Below are 15,618 nucleotides of genomic sequence, written 5' to 3' on the forward strand. Positions count from 1 at the left end.
ATCATAACCCCAGAGCATAAAATAAGTATCCATGAGACAACACCAATATAAATAAATGATTAAACAAATAAATGAAAATATTGGGAAGAATAGACAATTCTATAATTTCATGCAGAACAATTCCCAGAAATTTATGTAAATATTTCCCTCTCAAGGAATTGGAGTGTAAGGCTCCACCCCTTAAATGTGGGTTGCACATAGAAACTTCCTTCCAGAAAGTATAGTATGGAAAGGGGGAGGGGAAGGGAGAGTAACTTTTCAGGGAGATACATGAAAAACACCATCTCAGCCAAGTAAGAATTCATGTTCATAGCATGTACCCTTGATATGATATAAGAATGATATTAGGCCTCTGTGGCCTTCCTCCCCCAAATTCATAATCACAGACTAATTGTGGGGGGAAAAAAAATCAAACAAACCCAGTTGAAGTACATTCTATAAAATACCTTACTAGTACTCTATAAAACTGTTGGGGCCATTAAATAAGGAAAATCTGAGACACTGTCACAATCTAGAAGAACCTGAGGAGATATGATGACTTACTGTAATATGGCATCTTGGATAGGGTCCTGGGACAGAAAGGGACATTAGGTAAACACTAAAGACATCTGAATAAATGATGGGTTTTAATTAATAATAATGTTTCAATATTAGTTAATGGTGACAAATGTACCACACTAATGTAAGATATTAACAATAAGGGAAATTGAGTGTGGTATATATTTTCTACTATTCACAGTTTTTCTGGAATTTAAAAGTATTCTAAAATAAAATTTCATTGGAAAAAACATGATGTTGATTTCTTTCCTACTGGAATAATGATTATTGTAGAATTTGTATTTGATTGGTTTTCTTTTACATTAGAGCTTGCTTTCTCTCCATATTCTTGGCACTTATAATTCCTATTGACTTCAGTACTATAAACTGGCTTGCACTGCCTACTGTTCCCCAAATCCTTACTGATGATACCTGAAAGTGAATCTGGTAACATATTTTAAATTATATTGGTAATAATAAGAAATGTTTTGGTAATCAAGACCAAAATCTGGTGTTGTTACTGCCATCACAAACTGGTCAAGGTCAAATGTACTCAGGTAGCTCACTGACTCATTTTGCAGTTGCTTTAGTGATAGTTTATTAAATTCATTTGACATATATCATATATCATGTTCCTGTGTTCTTTGTAAATGGAAGGTTTTGCAATCAATGAAAAGCACATATAAAACTACTCTCTCAAAAGAGCATAATTTAAATTTAATGGAAAAACTTCTCAAAAGAATGCAAGAAAAATGTTACTCTAGTTTTGAAAAATAAAAGCCTCTTACCTTCTAAGTAACATACTCTAGTTTTGAAAAATAAGAGCCTTCTACCTTTTAAGTAACTCTATGTATAATAAAATATACATAGAGTTTCATGTATATACAGAGAGAAAGAAATACTATTATTAAGTATAACAGAAACCTTTATTTTCTGTTTCATAGTTTCACTGCAAATTTTTTATGTCAAAGAACCAAGTAAATATAAAGGGGTGGAATGAAATATAATTATATCCTTCTAAGGGTAGGTAGTACTGAAATCATTAAAATAACCTTTTTGGCAAGAAGACTAGAAAAGGTTTATAAAAGTGTCAAGTATTTTATGTAATGCAAGTATACAATTTTAGTTAACTCACATGTTTTTCTTTGAATTACAGCCAACAAGCTTAATAATTTTTTGGTACTAGGCTACAATTTTTTAAAAAGATTTCATTTATTCATTTATTTGAGAAAGAGAGAGTGTAGGGGATAGGGGCAGAGGATGAGAGAGAGAATCTCAAGCAGACCCTGTGCTGAGTGTGGAGCTCAACCTGGGATTCAATCTTAAGACCCTGAGATCATGACCTGAGCTGAAACCAAGAGCCCAATGCTTAATAGACTGAGCCACCGAGGTGCCACTAGGTTAAAATTTTTAAAGGAAAAACAAAATTAAATAATTGTCCCAAAAATATTTATTCCAGATATCACATTCCAGATGCCACTTCAATTCTGTAAACCAAGCAGGCCTTAAAGTAGAAAACTGGGATCAGTTAGAGGATTCTGAAATTTTATCCTGAAGACCACCAAGCCATTTGAGGCTCCAACAGTCATTTTATTTCCATGGTTTATTTGGAATCTGTAATGGAAACAAAGACATGTAGTGGCAATCCTAATTCTTCTTAAAGATTTAAGTAATAGCAGTGAACAAACCTCTGGTGATAGCAAGAATTCCGTAGAAATTACAAGTGGTTCTTTCTCAATAAAATTGGAAGATTCCTACACTGACCAAATATATTAAGGAGTATGTTGGCCTTAAATATAATTGGCTTATGAACTTTACCAAATAATATTTGGGAACAGTATCTATTGGGTCATTTTCCATTCTATTACAAGAATGTTCAAATATATAAATAAATTGAAAGAACTGTGTAGTAAACATGCGCCATCTCATCACCCAGATTCCATAATTAACATCTTGCGATATTTGCAAATTCACGCATCACTCATCGTTTCCTCCACCAATCATTCTACCTTATTTTTTTTTCTGGATCTCAAAGTAAGTTATAGAAATATTTCACCCATAAGCATTTCATTATGAATATCAATATTTGGTTATGTTTTTTGAGGTAGAATTTATAAAAGGAAATAGCTAAGTCTCAGGTGTACATTTAAAGGATTTTAGCAAATCTAGATACACAAACTACTAACATACTGCTGTCAAGATATCAAATTGCATGGGAAGTTTCCTTCATGTTCCTGTCCAGCCAGTGCCCACCCCACCCCAACAGAGGGAACTAGTGCTCTATGCTTCACCACAGATCTGCTCAGCCAGCTCTAGAACTTCACGTAACTGCTCTCATACAGTCTGTACTCTTTTCTGAAGGCATATTACACTCAACAAACTGATATTGGAATTCATCATGTGGTTTCATAAATCAGTAATTTTATAACAGCTTCATTGAGGTATAATTTACATATGATGAAATTTATCTTTTTTTATTCAAGTATAATTAACATGCAGTGTTATATTAGTTTGAGGTGTAAAATATAATGATTGAACAATTCTATGCATTTCTCAGTGTTCATCAAGATAAGTGTACTCTTTATCCCCTTTATCTATTTCACCCATCCCCCACCTCGCCTCTGGCAACAGTCAGTTTGTTCTCTGTATTTAAGAAGAATACCTATTTTAAGTGTACAATTCAGAGAATTTTTGGTAAACATACAGAGTTGGTCAACAATACTGCATTTGAGTTTTAGAATATTTAACCCAAAAGTTCCCTCATGCTAATATGCAATTTATTCCCCCTAACAGTCACCAGCCATAGGCAAATAATGATTTCCTTTCTGCCACTATTGACTTATTATTGCATGGAATCACAAATATGAAGTCTTCAGTCTGGCTTTCTTTCACTTACTATAATGTTCTTGAGGTTCATACATGTAGTAGGATGTATCAGTAGTTCATTCCTTTCATTATTAAGTAGTATTCCATTGTATGGTCATACCATGTCTTGTTTATTCCTTCACTAGTTTATGGATATTTCAAGTATCTACTTTTAGACTATTATGAATAATGTTACTATGAACATTTAGATATAAATCTTTGTGTTGATCCCTGAGTTTAGTTGTCTGAAGTTGCTGGGTTATATGTTATGATTATTATTTAAAGCTTTCAGAAATTGCCAAACTATTTTCTAAAGTGGCTATATCATTTTATGCTCCCACCAAGATTGTATGAGGTACCAGTTTCTACACATCCTTCTCAACACTCGCTATTATCTTTATTACTGCCCTTATAGTAAGTGTGTATCTCATTGAGGTTTTAATTTGTATTTAATATGTATTTCTCTAATGCCTAATTATGTAGAGCATTTTTTCATATGCTCCTTTGTCATTCTTTGGTGAAATGCCTCTTCAGATACTTTTCCCATTTAAAATATTGAGTTCTTTGTGTTTTTATTATTGAGTTGTAAGTGTGATGGTTAATTATATGTGTCAATTTGACTGGCCACAGAATGCCCAGATAATTTTGGGTGTGTCTGTGAGGGTGTTTCCAAAGAAATTAACTTTTGAATTGGTGAACTAAGTATAGCGGATGGTCCTCTCCAAATGGATGGGCATCATCCAATTCACTGAGGGCCTGAATAGAGCAAAAAGGCAGAGAAGATCGACTATGCTTTCTGCCTGACTGCATGAGCTGGAATAACAATCTATTTTTTATATATTATATATATACATATATATAAAAATATATAATCATCCTTTTGGCTCATTATATATAATTTTATATTTTATATATATTATATATAACTATATATGTGTATATAAATTATATACCTATGTTATATATAACTATATATGATATAAGTGTATATATAATATATAATTATATATTACATATGTTTCTTCAAGCAAGGGAAACAAAAACAAAAAATAAAAAATTGGGACTACATCAAACTTAAAAGCTATTACATCTTGAAGGAAACCATTAACAACAGTTGATGAAAAGGCAACCAACAGAATGGGAAAAGATATTTTCAAATGATATGTTCAATAAGAGGTTAATATTGAAATTTTATAAAGAACTCACAACACACACACATATACACAATCAATCAAACTTTAAAAAATGCAAAGAGGACCTGAATAGACATTTTTCCAGAGAAGATAGATGACCAACAGGTACATGAAAAGGTGCTCAACATCAGGGAAAATCCAAATCAAAACCCCAATGAGATATCACCTCACTCATTCTGGATAACTAGTATCAAAAAAGACAAGATGTAAGTGTTGGCAAGCATGTGGATAAAAAGGAACAGTCATGCACTGCTGGTAGGAATGCAAATTGGTGCAGCCACTGTGGAAAACAATGTAGAGATTCCTCAACATATTAAAAATAGAAATACCATATGATCTAGTCATTCCACTTCTGGATATTTACCCCGAGAAAACAAAAATGCAATTTGAAAAGATATATACACCCCTATGTTTATTGCAGCATTATCTACAATAGCCAGAATATGGAAGAAATCTAAGCATGCATTGATAAATGAATGGATAAAGAAGATGAGGTGTATGTATGTGTGTATGTATGTATATATATATAATGGAATATTACCCAGCCATAAAAAAGAATGAAATCTTTTCATTCAGGACAACATGGATGGACCTAAAAGGTATTATGCAAACTGCAATAAGCCAGACATAAAATACAAATACTATATGATTTCACTTCTATGTGGGAACTAAAATCGAAACAAATTAACATACAAATTTTTAAAAAACAGAAAAAAACGTATAAATACAGAGAACAAACTGGTATTGCCTGAGGAAAGGGGCTGAGGTGATAAGCCAAATAGGTGAAGAGCATTAAGAGAGATAAAATCTCAGTTATAAAATAAATAACTTAGAGATTAAAAATACAGCATAGGGAATATAGTCAATAATACTGTGATAACTTTGTATGGTGACAGATAGTAACTGCGCTTATGGTGAGCATTTTGTAATGTATATAGTTGTCAAATCATTATGTTGTACATCTGAAAATAATATAATATTGTATGTCAACTATACTTCAATTAAAAATTTAAAAAAATTTTAAAAACAACAAAATAGGGTGCCTGGGTGGCTCAGTTGGTTAAGCAACTGCCTTCGGCTCAGGTCATGATCCTGGAGTCCCGGGATCGAGTCCCGCATCGGGCTCCCTGCTCAGCGGGGAGTCTGCTTCTCCCGCTGACCCTCTTCCCTCTTGTGCTCTCTATCTCTCATTCTCTCTCTCTCAAATAAATAAATAAAATCTTTAAAAATATATATATATGTTTTAAAAACAGAGAGACAAGCGCTCCTGAGTGGCTCAGTTGGTTAAGTGTCTGCCCTCAGCTCAGGTCATAATCCTGGAGTCCTGGGATTGATCCCCTTTTTGGGGTCCCTGCTTAATGGGGAGTCTGCTTCTTCCTCTCCCTCTGCCCCTCCCCTCCCTTGTTCTCTCTTTGGACTCACTCTCTCTTTCTCTCTCTCAAATAAATAAATAAAATCTTTAAAAAACAAACAAACAAAACCCAAAGAGACAAATCCAATATTTAAGTATGAAAATATTATGTAAATAAAGCAAAATTCATTGAAAGAATATACCAAAATCCAAAATCTACCTTTCACATTGTCCAGGATCAGGATACAAACCAAATTACTCAAAATAATTAGCAATGGAAAAATGTGACCAATTTCCAGTAGAAAAGATAGTAATAGGAAAGAAACTGTAGGTGACCCTAATGCTGCCATTAGCAGACCAGGACTCTAGCACACCTATTTCTAACTATGTTTGACTGCATAAAGAAAATATGTCATGCTGACTGGAAAGATAAGAAATTCAGCAAAGATAACAATTTAAAGAAAACAAATAGAATTTCCAGAACTACAAGAACATTGGATAGGGTAAAAGCACAATGGAGATGATTGATCCCCCAAAATTTCAAAAGTCAGTGAGCTTAAATATATCTCAATAAGAATGATCCAATCTGAAAAACAAAGAGAAAAAACTAAAAATACAACTAGAAGCTTAAGAATCTGTGGTACAAATTGAAAAAGTCTTATACACATATATGTGGAGACACAGATGTGAAGAAGAGAGAATGGGGAAGAAACACAATTTTTTAATGATGCAAAATTTCCTGATACCATACACAAAAATTAATTTGAGATAGACTACAGAACTAAATTTAAAAGCTAAAATTATAAAGCTTTTCAAAGAAAATCTTGGAGACTATTCTTTGACTTGAGCTAAAAGTCCTGGAAAAATGAAAGAAACTAAACTTAAGAAAATAGAAACTAAAGAAACTACTCAATTACTTTAATAAAACTAAAGAAAATAATTAATTAGATTTAACCAGAATTTAAAACTTCTGATCCTCAATAAGTAGATATATAAAGAATGTCTACAACTAAATGATAATTTTTTTAAAAACAAGTAACTCATCACAAATGGGAAAAAAATTGAATACACACTTCACAAAAGAAAACATAATATTTTTTTAAGATTTTATTTTTTAAAGTAATCTCTGTACCCAAGATGGGGTTCAAACTCACAACCCCAAGATCAAGAGTCACGTGCTCTACCCACTGAGTCAGTGAGGTGCCCCAAAAGAAGACACAGTATTAATCATTAAGCCCATCAGGAAAATGCAAATTAAGCCCACAATGATGTATCTCTACATAACAGAGGGCCAAAATTAAAGGAAAAAAGGATATATGTAAATTATTATTTTTTAGGATTCCACAAAAATTTATAATTTATTTATTTCTTTATTATGTTCAGTTAGCCAGCATACAGTACATCATAAGTTTTTGACGTAGTGTTCACCGATTCATCAGTTTGTACAACACCCAGTGCTCATCACAACATGTGCCCTCCTTAATAAATTACTTTAAAACAGGACTGATAACACCAAATGCTGGCAAAAATATGAAGCAAAATCTTATATCTTCTTGGTGGGAGTAGAAAATAGTACCACTGCTTTGGGAAAAGATCTAAACAAACATTTTCTGTGACCCAGAAATATCACTTTCAGGCATTTACACAAGAGGAATAAAAACCTGTGTCCACAAAAATAGTTGTTCTTAGTCAAAAATTGGACACAACCAGTTGCCTATCAATAAGAGCATAGATCACCAACTGTGGTATATTCACACGGTGGAAAATGACAGCAAAAAAGGAACACAATAGGGCGCCTGGGTGGCTCGGATGGTTAAGCGTCTGCCTTCGGCTCAGGTCATGATCCCAGGGTCCTAGGATCGAGTCCCGCATCGGGCTCCTTGCTCAGCAGGGAATCGGCTTCTCCCTCTCCCTCTGCCTCTCCCCCTGCTTGTTCTCTCTCTGTCTCTCCCGCAAATGAATAAATAAAAATCTTAAAAAAAAAAAAAGGAATACAATACCTTTCCAGTAAGCAAAATGGATGAATCTCAAATACTACTTGGATGCGGGCGCCTGGGTGGCTCAGTCGTTAAGCGTCTGCCTTTGGCTCAGGTCATGATCCCAGGGTCCTGGAATCGAGTCCCACATCGGGCTCCCTGCTCGGCAGGAAGCCTGCTTCTCCCTCTCCCACTCCCCCTGCTTGTGTTCCTGCTCTCGCTATCTCTCTCTCTCTGTCAAATAAATAAATAAAAAATCTTAAAAAAAAAACTACTTGGATGCAAGTACATACTGTGTGAATCCATTTACATGAAGTTCTAGAATAGACAAAATTAATATATAGTAGAATAAAAATCAGAACATCATTTGCCTTTCATGGACAATGTCAAGGATTGACTCAGAAGGGTTGTAAGAGACTTTCTGGGGGCACAAGTAATGTCTTATATCTTGATCAATGTTTGGGTTACACTGGTTCTTGCATTTACTAAAACTCAGCTAATATACTCTCAGGATTCATGCATCTCACTGCATGTAAATTTTACCTCAATAGGAAAGGAAAAAAAAACTATAAATGATTATTGAACTCTAGTTAATGATATACTTCTCAGGGGGTGTTCTACTTATGTCATTTATTTCACAATGCATCAAATAAATAAGATGAATTGATGAATAGATAGAAGATAGATATGAAAAAAAGAAATGTTTTGATACAGTCTAAATGGTGGCTATACAAGTGCTAACTTTGATACATGTTTCAACTTTAATGTTTTTTATTTGAATATGTTCGTAATAAAATGTCAGGGGAAAAAAGAAGAAAAAATATCTTCTGCTACTACAAGAATATTAGCAATGGTTGCACAAAATGACTTTGACACCACCAATAGAGGGTGACCCCAAAATACATTATTACTGTTATACTTTTAAGAAAAAACTGTGATGAGGGTATACAATTATATAATTCCCATATAACTTCTTGTTTTAAAAGTATGAAGATTTAGTCATCATATGCCATTTACTGTAAGGACAGAAGAAAAAACTTGGCATTTGCTGAGCAATTGCATTTGAATCTAACTGATTTGTTTCCAAGTGATTAATTTTAGTGTTATTGTCAGCACATAGAGGTCTATTCTAATGTGCTCGGGCCTTTATTTTGAATCTCAATTTTTCCTTCTGTAAAATATTAAGGCAGTTTAGCTCAACTAAGTTTTTGACTAGTGGTATTCTAGGCACAGGGCTAAGTGCTGACTATATAGAATGTATGGAATGTGATCTTTCCCTTCCCAGAGTTCACAGGGTAAAAGAGAAATCAACATATGATCTGTAGACAATCAATAGATAGTAGTTAAGTGCCATAGGACAACAACCTGGAAGAGGGACACATCACCCTGGCTGGGTGTAGACAGGGATCATGGAAGTTTCTCTTGGAAGCATGTCTGAATTGGATCTAAATGAAAAGGTGTTAGTCTTATACAAGGTGAAGAGGGTGTCACTAAAAAGTTTTGGGGACTGTTGGTGAGGACTGAGTGTCAGGCAGAGGAAGAAGCTGGATGTCTCTTCCACATGTATCTCGAAAGTGAATTATTACCAGTCCTTCCAGCCTTACCTACCAAAGCATAAATTGAATTTAGTTAAAAATTGATCAAGAAGTACAATCTAGACCTTAGTCTGTACTGTGGTTCATGGAATATATGAACTTCTGAAGCAGCCCTGAGGTTATTAGCAAAACATTTCTTTGCCATTAGGTAAGGAAATGGGCAGAAATATTTATCCACCACATTAGTTGTATACCTAACTGCCACCAGAGGGTGGAACATCAGCAGGCTTCAACAGTGAATCAAGCAACAATAACAGAAGTTATTGCTTAGGTAGCAATTACCTACTATATACTGAATACCAGTGGGAAAACATGTGTTGCACATAATGTTTTAAAAAATACTGTCTCAATTAATCCTCACATTCGTAGGAGATCAACACTAACTTTGCATGGTTTTTATTTCTGCTTTAGAGAAAAGAGAATTAAAACTCAAAGAAGGCAAAATAATTTTCTGAAGTGCCCATAACTAGCAAATATCAGCTAAAGTTGTGTGTTTTGACTTCAAAACTTTTTCCACCCTGAAATGCAACAGGATCCCCAAACTTAGCGGATTATCACATTCACCAGGGAAGGTGAAAGAAAGAAAAAGAAACAAACAAACAAACAAAGAAACTGCTTTCAGGCACCTGGGTGGCTCAGTCGTTAAGTGTCTGCCTTCAACTTAGGTCATGGCCCCAGGGTCCTGGGATCAAGTCTCACATCGGGTTCCCTGGTTGGCAGGAAGCCTGCTTCTCCCTCTCCTACTCCCCCTGCTTGTGTTCCCTCTCTCGCTGTGTCTCTCTCTGTTAAATAAATAAATAAAATCTTAAAAAAAAAAAAAAGAAAGATACTGCTTTCCTATTTACCTATATACACAATGAACAAGTGGAATGTGAAATGAGAAGCACAATAACACATTAACACTCCCAAAATAATACAGATATGAATCTAACAAAACGTGTACAAAATCTAAGAAAAATTACATAACTGATGAAAGAAGAACTAAATAAATGGAGAGATATTCCATGCTCATGGATAAGACAGGAAGACTCAATATTGTCAAGATGTCAGTTCCTCCCAAATTGATCTATAGAGCCAATAAAATTCCAACCAAAATCCCAGAAAGTTATTTTGGAGATTTTGAAAAACTGATTCTCATGTTTATATGGAGAGGCAAAGGACCCATAACAGTGAACACAATATTGAAAGTTGGAGGACTCAAGGTACACAACTCTAAGACTTAGTATAAAGCTACAGCAATGAGACGAAGTGGTGTTGGTGAAAGAGCAGATAAATACGTTAATGGAAAAAAATAGAGCCCAGAAACAGACCCACATAAAAGTAGTCAACTGATCTCTGACAAAGGAGTAAAGGCATTATAACTGAGCAAAGAAAATCTTTTCAACAAATGGTCCTAGAACAACTGGGCATCCTCATGCAAAAACAAAAATGAATAGAAACATACCCTTGACAGAAATTAACACGAATTGGATCTCAGGCCTAAATGTAAAACACAGAACTCTAAAGTCCTAGAAGATAACAGGGGAAAATATAGATGACCTTGCTATGAAGATGACTTTTTATATACAACATCAAAGACACAATCCATGAAAGAGGTAATTGATAAGCTGGACTTCATTAAATTAAAAATTGCTGCTCTGCAGGGGTGTCTGTGTGGCTCAGTTGTTAAGTGTCTGCCTTCAGCTTAGGTCATGATCCCAGGGTCCTGGGATTGAGCCCCGCCTTGGGCTCCAGGCTCCGTGGGAAGCCTGCTTCTCCCTCTCCCACTCCCCCTGCTTGTGTTCCCTCTCTCACTGTGTCTTTCTCTGTCAAATAAATAAATAAAATTTTAAAAAAAATTTGCTGCTCTGCAAAAAACACTGTTAAGAGAATAAAAAGACAAGCCACAGACTGGAAGAAAATGTTTGCAAAACACATATGTGAGAAGGGACTTTTATCCAAAAGATACAGAGAACTCTTAAAATTCAACAACAAGAAAATAACTTGATTTAAAAATGGGCTAAAAGCTGTAAAAGATACCTCATAAAGGAAGATATACAGATGGCAAATAAGCATATGAGCTGTACATCATATGACATCAGGGAAATGCAAATTAAAATAAAAATATAATACTATTACACATGTATTATAAGGGCTAAACTTCAGAACATCGACAACACCAAATGTTGGTGAGGGTGTGGAGCAATAGGAACTCTCATTCATTGCTGGCAGAAGTAAAAATTACTGGCGACACTTGGAAGACAGCTTGACAGTTTCTTACAAAACAAAACATCCTCTTAACATGTGATCCTGCAATCAAGCTCCCTGGTATTTACCCAAAGGTGTTGAAAACTTATGTACACACACACACACAAACTGCACACAGATATTTATAGCAGCTTTACTCATATTTTTTTTTAAACTTGGAAGTAAAGAAAATGTTCTTTAGTAGGTGAATGGATAAATAAGCTGACACATCCACACAATGGAATATTATTTAGCATTAAAAAGTAATGAGCTATCAAGCCATGAAAAGACATAGTGGAAACATAAATGCACATTACTAAGTGAACAAAACCAATCTGATAAGGCTACATACCATTTGATTACAACTATATGACATTCTGAAAAAGGCAAAACTATGAAGACAGTAAAGAGATTAGTGGTTGCCACAGGTTAGTGAGGAAGAAGGAATGAATCACTGTAGTAGAGACAATTTTCAGGGCAATAAATCTAGTCTGTATGATACTATAATGGTGGATACATGTCATCGTACATTTGTTCAAACCCATAGAAAGAACACCAAGAGTGAAATCTAACATAAACTACAGACTCTAGGTGATAATGCTGTGTCAGTGTAGGTCCATCCATTGCAACAAATGTACCACTGGGTGGGGGTGAGGGTGTGGATGGTATTGATAACAGTAGAGACTGTGCGTGTGTTGGGCAGTATTGGGGAAATACCTTTTATTCAAATTTTCTGTGAATTTAGTCACTCTTAAAAAAATACTCTATTTAAATAGAGATTTCTGAACACTTGTCCAAGATTTACTGAATCAGAACTTTTGCTGTGGGGTCCTAGTATCTACAATCTTTAAAGTACTCTGTGACTCTGACGATCACCCTGGTTTGCAAATGACAGGCCAAATTGCAATTGAAGCTGAATATAATCAATTAGAAATTATGAAAGGTTCACATAAAATTGTATGAGGAAACTGGGACATTATGAAGGATAATGACTTAAGGAGAATGGATTCCCCAAAAATCTCATTATGCATTGTCATTCATATCTAAGTCATGACCAATGTGTGTATGAAAAGTGATGTCCTTCTCAAATGACCAAAGTTATAAAAACAAAAGAAAAAAGAGAGAAAGAGAGAGATGATGTTTGACACTGTTGTTCCATGCACCCTCTTTGAATAGTAAGGTCGTAGATTGTAAGCTCAATGAGGACAGAGCTCTCTTTGTTTTTGTCTATGTACCTAGCATCTCTCCTAATTCCTGGCACATGGTAGGTCCTCACATTGTGTCTGTTGAATGAATAAATCTCCCCCTCCTACAAGAATACCTGGGTCTGATTAAGGCCTTTTTGTGTGTTTTCCGCAAAATCTGTGTGTGCAGATATGACATATCTTTGCCAGCATTTATAATAGTATACTCAAGTAGAGCTTTTGCTTGTTTGTTCCTGCTTTCCTTTCACTAATGATAAATTGCCTGAGGGCAGGGACCATATAATTTTCCACCATGTTTCTCAGTACTTAGAACTGAAGGCACTTAGGAAATGTCTGTTAAATAAATAAATGATTTGAAAAGGCAAAATCTGCTTTTTTATCTTCCAAAGCTGCAATTGAGCTTCCACTGCCATGTATTTCCCATATTCTCAGGAGAGTGGATGGATGAAGAGGCGCTTATTGAAGACAAAATAGGAATGGGTGTCTGGGAAGGTACATCCTGGAGCAGAAATTCACAAGTGGCGTCATCATTAGATAAGATGCAGGAGTTCAAAGGGCTCAGCAAATGAGGAAATGTCTCCACAGAAGCAGACTCAATACATCAGCAGTTGTTATTTTCAACTGGTACCTTCTGTCACGAAGAATAGCTGCTCTGCCAGGTCAGAATTATTTTGGCCACCTTCAAGGTCATTGTACTTTCCCAGATCTGGCACTGAATCTAGAGGCTGGTAAATCTGGCTTCTTAAAGTGGATTAGGTGGGCCCCACAGAGAGCTCTGTGTCCTGGCTGTATTCCCAATTCTTACAGCCTAAAGCCCTGGGGATGTTTCTCTGAGGACAGCCACCTCTTTTGTCCCTATTTGGATTTGAGTCTAGCCTCCTGGACCTTAGCCTTGTGCACTACTTTATATACTCTCATTGCCCACATCTGCTCTGCTACAACCACGAGCTTTTTCTCACCATCATAAGGGTATTCTGGTAGGGAAGACATAAATTAACCCGTGGCCAGAGTCCAGAATCAGAAATTGACTTATATATAACTGTCAAAAACAAAATCAAGAATGAATGAATGAATGAGTTTCTGTTGAAAAGCACTTGAGTAATGATATGAAATTCCATCTCTGTTTTCTGTCAGTTCCTTAAAATTGCTTAAATTCATAACCCTTCCATGTAAAAATGGGAGTTACATTGAAAGACTTTCTAAACCTTATCCAGAAAATCAGTGAGCTAATTATTTGAACCAGATGAAAGAACTGTCCATGCAGACCCTTCTCCCTTGTCCTAATTTCTGTTTGAATTCCATCAACCTCTTATCTCAAACAAGGTGATTGGATGCAGTTACTGTTTGTACAGAGAACAAAGCAAAGAAGTAGTGATAAAAATTTGAAAGTTCATTTCCAAACCCAGCATAAGAAAATGGGGAGTGGTCTAAAAAATTTTACCTAGAGAGAGGTGACCAGTAATTACAGAATACTCTTACTTACTCTATCAGTTACTAGATTTTCATATTCCATTGTTCAATAGACTGGCATAGTAGAGTATGGAAAAAAAAAAAATGACCAGAGAGGCTTGTGGCTTTGTGACTTGTGACTCTTCTCTCTCTTTTTCCATACACTCACAGATGTATATAGATACACACAGATATCTATATCTATCAATATATCTATATATCTAGATATATAAATAGAGCTATCGATGTGTAATTATATCCACGGATATATAAATAATCTAGGCATTAAATATAGATATCTGGGGATAGATGATAGATAGATAGATAGATAGATAGATAGATAGATAGATAGACAGATTATAGATAGATGATAGATAGATAGATGAGAGATGATAGATAGATAGTAGATAATTTTAAACTTATACAGTAGATTTTTTGTAACGCTGAAATAGGATATTTTAGTGGGCAAGCAACCCAGTTAGCTCTACAAGGAAAACTATCTTGTCTGGCTTGTGTGATAACTTCATTGTTGTTTTGGACAACTCTTAGGAGCCTTTCATTTTAACCCCATTTTTAAGCGGAAGGGACATGAATTTAAAATGACTTTGGAAACCTTCCCAAAATATCTTCAGAGAACCCCCTCACCAGGGCAGCCGGAACCATCCTCCACCCAAGGCCCATGGGAGGCAGTGGGAGAGGCCCTCTACTCAGTAAGAGATGTAAGAAACCATTTCAGGCAAAGTCTGGGAAGACAACTCTCGCCCCTTCCTCTCTGTTGGACTTCCAGCTGCTCCATCTGAAAACACGATGCGCTGAGACCCTCCCAGCCTCTCCATTCCCGGCTTCCAACTAGAATCCTGGGAAAACAGAATGCGAAATGACCCTTGGGAACACGCCCTCCTTCCCGGAGGAAGGAGAGGGAGTGGCCGAGACCGGGCCAGCACCGCGAGGGCGTGGGATACCGCCCAGGCTCTGCCCCAGTCCCTCAGCCACCTCCTTCCGCACCCCCCACACCCACCCAGCGCGCGAGGGCACTGTCCCCAGCACCCGCCTCAGCACCACTTTGCTCTGACGTCCGCCTCTCCAGCTCTGACGATCGCCCCCGTCGGCCACCCTTATAAAGGGGACTTTTGCCAATACTGGGATCGATCGCCACCTAGCCCGACTCGAGAGCCCTCCGCCCCAGCTCACACACCTGTCAGCTCCGCGCGCGCCCAGGTT

This window comes from Callorhinus ursinus, unplaced genomic scaffold (genome assembly GCF_003265705.2).
Source record: "Callorhinus ursinus isolate GAN/ISIS: 27379988/994484 unplaced genomic scaffold, GSC_fseal_2.0 scaffold10, whole genome shotgun sequence".
Lineage (NCBI taxonomy): Eukaryota > Metazoa > Chordata > Mammalia > Carnivora > Otariidae > Callorhinus > Callorhinus ursinus.